The following is a 7473-nucleotide window of genomic DNA, read 5'->3' as shown; positions in this document are numbered from 1 at the left end:
CCTACCTTGGGCCTCGCAGCCCTATGTGTGCAACCTATGCCATGTGGCAATATAGAAAAGTACAACCACTGAGGTCAGACAGACCTGGACTTAAATCCCAGCTCTGTTCTCTTGTAGCAAGAGGACATCAGAGGGAGCTTTTGTTTCCTAAATTGTACATTAGAAATAAATCCACCTGCCTAAGAAACAGGTGATAATTGAAATGTATGTAAAACTCCTGGATCCTCATAGGCACGTAAGAAATGAAAAATGTGACCGTATTTTTTCTTGGCAAAAATGTTATCACTACAATTAGTGGCAACAGCAAGGTAGGGGGCAAATTCTCAAGGGATTTAGCCTGCCCCACAAACTCCAGTCTAGAGCTATTTGGAAATTTTGGTCTTGATTTCTATGTCCCAAAAAGTATTGGATCCAAGTTTTATCAGTTACCATCTACACATTTATCCTAGATTTCCGTCTCTAAGAAACGCGTTCCTGAGGCCAGCAGGATCAAATGCATTTATCAGTTTAATGACCTTCTAAACAATGATACAGTGGGCAGCATATAAAAATGGCAAACAAGTTCAGTGGGATGAGAAAGTACCATATTTCATCAACTGTGAGTTGCATCTTTTTTGAGCTTTTTATTGTATTGAAATTAGGTGTATCTGATAGGGACCCTTATGACGGCTGTTGCTCGGCAACCATCGTGACATGGTTGTCATTATCAGAGTTTATGCAGACTTAGTAGTCACTCCAGGTGGCATGACAAGGCTATAGCTGCACCTGATGTTAGTTAACAAACCACTGAAGATGCATTTGAAGAAGGAAGATGCGTCCTGGTTGTTTTCTGAAAATCTTCCACTGACACCTTCTGGGAAGATCAGGAAAACACCAGCATCACAACTTACAGAATGAATGGCAGTGGATGGAAAGAATCCCAGAAGGGTCACACCCTGACATGAAGAAGCTTTAGAAATTTCTTAGCCAATTCATCGCACTTACATTTGTATGGATACACCAGGGTGACAGGTGATTTTTTTGATCTATGGTCAAGTAAGTCTCAACAAGCTTTTTTCAATTAATTAAAATTCTGGAAAAGCAATGTATCCGATCATGGTGCCTCAATGCATCATGACCCCATGCTTCGTGGGTTCGAGCCCCGTGTCGGGCTCTGTGCTGACAGCCCAGAGCCTGGAGCCTGCTTCGGATTCTGTGTCTCCCTCTCTCTCTGCCCCGCCCGTGCTTGCACTCTGTCTCCCTCTCCCAAAAATAAATAGATATTTTTTTTAATTTTTTTTTAACATTTTTATTTGAGAGAGAGAGAGAGAGACAGAGCATGAATGGGGGAGGGGCAGAGAGAGAAGGAGACACAGAATCGGAAGCAGGCTCCAGGCTCTGAGCCATCAGCCCAGAGCCTGATGCGGGGCTCGAACTCATGGACCGTGAGATCGTGACCTGAGCTGAAGTCGGACGCTCAACCGACTGAGCCACCCAGGCACCCCTTAAAATTTTTTTAAAAAGGAAACAAACGAGCTAAATAAAAAGAGGCAAATCCTCTTCTCCCAGCCTCCATTTTGCTACCCCTAAGCTATTTTTTTTTTTTATAGAAATCCTGGTTGACGAAGGAATGGGGAAAAAAACACAGATGGAATTTGACCATCCGTGATGGAAGAAAGAAAACCCAGGGGTCAAAGATAGGTTCCATTTTGTCAAGCTTGGGTAAAGTGAAGAACCATAATAATTCAAACAGGAACAGGGGGATCTGGAGAAAGAGTATATTTTGGAGACTAGGTGACTGAAGAAATGTAAGCAAAGCTTTCATTCTTTACTTTTGCTATGGGTCCTTTCATCTTGAAAACATGACATCTGTGCCTGCAAGGCCAAAACAGTACTTGCGTTCTTGATTCCATCATCATTTAAAAAATCATAACAGAAGAACAAACTCATAATAAAAAGGAACTAAAAATATATTCATTCAACATCATTTGAGCTGCCTCCCCTCAAAAAGCAGTTATCTTAAAAGCTCCAGGTGAAGTGATACGGGTTGTTGCTTTTGCCCCCATTTCCACGGGTTGAAATTGTGCAGCAAAAGCTGAAAAAAGACGCATGCATTTTCTGAAAGTCTCCTCTGCCTGAGTTCAAAGAAAAGGAAGGGGGAAAGGCAGGAAAAATCCCAGAGGAGGATACAGAAAGCTGATGCATTTCGAGGAGAGCATACACTAAACGGAACATCCACGTTCTGCAGGCGGAGGCCAGAGAAGGAGGGAGGCTCCGTGCTAAATGCGCCTTCCAGATGTTGTTCCTTACAGTGCCTCTCAAGTGCAAGTGTAAGACCTGGGAACTGTTGGCACCAGGAGAGGGGCATGCCAAAGGAAAGAGAATCTCAGGAACATTCTTCCACCTTTTCTCGTCTTTTCCTTGATGACACTTCCACTTATGTCCAGAGAAGTAATGTTGCCCTGGCTCGGGGGAGCCACACTTCTTTTTTTTTTTGGGGGGGGGGGGGGTCCTTCGGGTAAAGACCGGAAAGCCTGCTAGACAAATCCTAAAAGAGCTATAACACTAGAGAAGTCACACTTCTGATCCTGACGCCCACATACTGGTTGGTTAGACGACACTGATAAACCACCAGCCACGCTGGTCACCTCTTCCCTCGTGAACAACACGAGGTAGGTGGCCAGATGATCTTGCAGGCATCACCCGGCTCTAAACAAAATGCGTGGCCTAAGTGAGTGATCTCTGCTGCTTGGACCCTAAATATACATCATGCTTAAAGTTACAGAAATGTTATCTTAGTAGGAATTCGACACACACAATCTTATAACATGGCATACAAAACACTGGAAAAATTTTGGTATCATTGGCATCATCTGAAATGATGCTGATCACTATAACATTGCAGTGCTAGGACACCTTTAATAATACTCTTTTCCCCATGGGCATTTTTCTTTCCATTCTAGATGCTGATGGCTTGAACAAACGATGCTCCCTGGACCATGATACCTGCTCCTTGTGTATAATGCTGCAGTGTTTTACAAGATTCTTCTCCCAAACATAACCCAAAGCTCAGGAACCCTGAATAGAAATGTAGAATTCAAGTTTTAAGTGCATTTCATAGAGTTTCTTCTAGTATGTCCTCCTAGCATTTGGCTTTGGGGTCGGCTGCTTATTAGCATGGTTATATTTTCACATTGAGCCTTCCCAGACCATATTGTCTCGCTTAGTTACCCCAGTCACTCCTTGTTTAGGACCAAAATTTCAGCACCATATCACACACAACGGAGAAAAATAATGCTTCTTTAATCAGAGCCTGTTTACAGTGATAATCACAGCTTGGGGATGATCCTATGCCTTAATTACTTGTTCTTTCAGAAATGCAAGGTCCGAGCACATAGAAGACCAGTATCAATTAGAGGCAGGAAGAGAACCCTTACTAATGTGATAATTTTTGCTTTGTGAAAGCAGCAAATGCAAATATTTACTTTTATGTTTCCTTTGAGTTGCTGTTGTTCTGCATGGGCATCCTAGGCACCAGGGCATGATCATTTTTCCAAATATAAAACAACAAAAACTCCAGCTCACAGTCCTTTTGTTTTGGTTCTGATTTAGTTTACCAGGTATTTATTTAGGAGAAAACTCTATTTCGTTACATCAGTCACTACCCATACCCAGACCTGGTCTCTGGGATTGAAGATGTTTAGGAACAACAGATAATATGGAGATATCCCTCAGCTCACATCCACCTGTTCCTGCTGACTCCCACCACCAGACACGCACAATTCTGCAGGAACCCATGACTCCAGCTGCAGAAATGAGGGTCAGGTGCCCAGGTCTCACTGGGCGATCATTTTGAAGGCATCTGTTATTATCATAGTTGTGCCTATTTTTATTGAACGAAGGAAAAAGGTAGAGAGTTAGGTTCGCCAGCAAACATAAGAAACCTCACTTAAGATTGCATTTATTTCCTCTTTGCTTTTCTCTCGTGCCAAAATATTGTAACGTGGTAACCTCAAAATCTTGCTCCCTTCCTGTGGAGAAATATTTAAAGAGAAAAGCAAAACAAATGCCATTCAGTGTAAAATTGAGTCCTGTTATTAGAAATTATTAGATGATTCACTCAAGAGGTATCCTCTAAAGGCGATGAAAAATAATTCCAGCCCTGGGTCTCGAACATCCTCCTATTGGAAGCATGTTAATTAGCTGCCGTGGTATAGGAACTTCCCAACTTAAGATAGCGCAACTTTGGAAACCCCTGTTTGCTATGATTTTTATCATAAACATAAACCCATGAACATAATCGAGACATATTTATAACTATGCTAACCAATGGTTAACACGCACAACCATGCCAAGGAGTCTGCCAGTAAAATGAGATGCGCTCACTTGTAAAACAGAAAAACTTTTGACTCCAAGAATATGATCAGATACAGAAAATCCATGCATCTGAAACCAAGCAGTAATTTCTGGAAAGACTGTCTTGCCCCTCTTTGAAATGCTTAACGATAAACTTGAGACAGCCACTGAAGATTTTCCAGCCAGAGCCAGGAATGATTTGGTCACCTCAGAAAGAGAGTTATTGGCAGATCAGAGTTCAAGGGAAAGTTCAGACACTTTGCTTTTGGTGACCCTGAACCGCCATTACAAACTCCCAGACACCAGGCATGGATCTGTCCTGTCACAGCTATATTTCTTCAATGAATGGAGACAGTCCCATTTATAGCCTCATCCACGAGCTTATTAGGTCTTGAGACCCCAAACTACCCACAGTTACAAATGAGTTACTCTGCTACCAACAGAGCAAAATGTATATCGCCAAGGAAAACAGAAATAACCCAATGTATTTACGTGTCGCTGTCTTCTATATTTCACCTTTCTTAAAGACCGTAATACAATTTGTAATAAGTGTCATTACTACCTATACATTTCACAAGGCAAATTTCAAACACTGGTGTTTCTTTCCCCAGCAAAAATGCTAAAATATGATTTCAGGGAGCAAATGCAAGGTCTATTACCGCATACGTAAAGAATAAATTTGTTTTTACTGTTAACAAAACTAAATTATATAAACACTATGCAGACCAAATGTGCTTTCGAAGCTTCTTTAAGAATGAGTTTCAATGCTTACTTCTTACCAAAACCAGCACAGCAACTTTCCTGACAGCAGAGATAAAAGGACCCAATTAATATTAACATATACACACATTTCCTATCATAAGTACATTTAACAATGCTTTATAATGCAACATCTAGTTCCTGCTTCCCAAAGAACTGCCAGCTTCCTGGTTTTCTATTACTAATTCTTCCACTGAAAACAGTCAACACTGGGCCTTGTATTCAAAGGTAACCCCCCAGGTAGTTTCAAATATCCAAATGAAATGGTACAGTTAATTACATAAATCAACTTTCATTGAGTGAAGTGAATTCAATTATCACGGGGCTATAAATATACCAGGTGCAAAAAACATAAAGGCCAGAACAAGGCAAGGTTTTTGAAAATGTAGCCCATTCGTGGTGATTTAGTCTTTGACATGAAATTAATCTGAACGATTACTTTATTTCAATTGTTTTAACTTTCAAATATTACATCATCAAAAATGCAGAAGGTTCCTGTTCCAATAGGAAGCAAAGGTAACAAAGAAAGACCCTAAGGATCAAACCTGGTGGTGTAACTCCTTTCCCATGTGGTAAGGAAATTAATTCTGTATTTTAGATGTGATTCAAGAAGAAGTGTTACATATTTTAAGAAACTGTTTTTAGTATGGCTCATTAATCCCACCAAAGTCAACCACCATTATATTTATTGAGCTTCTCTGATATGCCCAGCACAATGTTATTCAAATAAAAGATACGAAGGGCCTCCTGGGTGCCTCAGTCAGTGACCGACTCTTGATTTCAGTTCAGGTCACGATCTCACAATTTGGGAGATCGAGCCCCACCTCAGGCTCTGTGCTGACTGCTGACGGCATGAAGCCTGCTTGGGATTTTCTCTCTCCCCCTCTCTCTCTCTCTCTCTCTCTCTGCTCCTCCCTGGTTCATGCTCTCTCTCTCTTTCAAAAACAAATAAATAAACTTAAAAAAAAAAAAAGAAAGAAAGGTAGGAGCAATAGTACACCAAAAACTAAAGGGAAAAATCAAAAAGCTAAATAAAGTCTGTACTATTTATTTTCCTTTCATAACTGAAGAAAATAAGGGGAAATATGTTCCTGAGGTAAGTGTCCTGAAAGTGAGTTAGAGCAGGCCAGGAAAAAATACTTCCTTTCTGCTTTTTCACTTCCTTCTTTCCCCTTTCCCAAAGCAAAGGGTGAACATTTGAATCTGCTCCAATGGAAAATTCTAGAAGAGCAGTGTCTCCCTGTTCCCCATGACCCCCTCCCCCAGCACTGTATTGCTGCCACTTCCCCAGCAAGCGAGGGGGGTGTCCATTCCACCTTCTAAGCCTAGGTCTCCCTTGCTCTCTGGAAACCTCCCCATGAGCTTGTCTCCCTCCTTCCTTTCAGGAAAGCCTAAAGGGAAAGTATCTCCCAACCAAATCTCGCACATTCTCCTTCACATCATCGCCAGTTCCCTTGCCATTCAGAACATCATTCTGAAACCAATTAGGACGGAACCATCAACCCTAAGGCTAAGGCAGACTGAGGGAGCAGACCGCGTGGTGAGTTTCCCTGCCAAACAATGGAAGAAAGAAAACACGAGGTGCCCAATTGCTTATTACCTAATAATAACAAAATGGGGGGAAACGAAAGTTGAAGGTGTTAATTCACTGAATGATATAGAGCAGTAGGAGAAAATCTATTGCTTTTCTAATCCAGGAAATGCACAAAGCTGAAAACCACAGTCTCCGAAGAGAAAATCTTAAGGCAATTACCACTAAGAGAACGATAGTTGAAGGCAATTTTTCTCCAAACTGTTATCCCCATTTGGGAATTACATTTCTTTCTCTCTCTCTTTTTATAGAAAATTAATGAAATGGAAAACATTTTTAAATTACAAAAGTTTGTTCTGTAGAAAGGCTTCCAAACGGTAAGCATTCGATTTAGAGTTCATTTTTCCCTAATTAGTTCTATCCAACACTTGTACAGATTAAATCTTGTTAACCTCAGTTCAAAACTCTTATTTAAGTATTAAAATTTTATTCTAATATATAGGGAAAAGCGAGACCTACATATATATTCTAATATACCGGGGAAGATAGTTCCTTGTCAATAGTGTGCGACAACGAAGAAACAGCCTCAGGCCACTTCAAACACCCCCGAGTCCCAGGCCATCACCCCTCAACCACTCACGCCAATGGGGATACACGTTGGTCTCGAAATGTACCTTCAAAGTCTGTCTGAAACACACTCCCCTCCTTCTGCACAGGCTATAGTTCCACGCATGTGCCAAGAATCTGTTCCTATATCCCTTCCTCAATGGAATTCTTCTGGGGTCTCAGGAGTCTCTTCTCTGAAATTCTATTGCTCATTCCTTGAATCTAATCATTTTCATCCTGAA

The 7473-nt window shown here is 41.2% G+C and overlaps 1 non-coding gene across 1 annotated transcript; it reads right to left on the bottom strand.

The window, feature by feature from the left end:
* Positions 1–2484: 2484 nt before the first annotated feature.
* Positions 2485–2547, bottom strand: LOC125147441 (U7 small nuclear RNA). Its single transcript, XR_007145192.1, has one exon. It is a non-coding gene; the product is annotated as a U7 small nuclear RNA (small nuclear RNA).
* Between the last annotated feature and the right edge of the window lie 4926 nt (positions 2548–7473).

The sequence above is a fragment of the Prionailurus viverrinus genome, chromosome A1 (assembly GCF_022837055.1).
Source record: "Prionailurus viverrinus isolate Anna chromosome A1, UM_Priviv_1.0, whole genome shotgun sequence".
Lineage (NCBI taxonomy): Eukaryota > Metazoa > Chordata > Mammalia > Carnivora > Felidae > Prionailurus > Prionailurus viverrinus.
The sequence above is the reverse complement of the archived record's forward strand: the minus strand, read 5'-3'. Positions and strand labels throughout refer to the sequence as shown.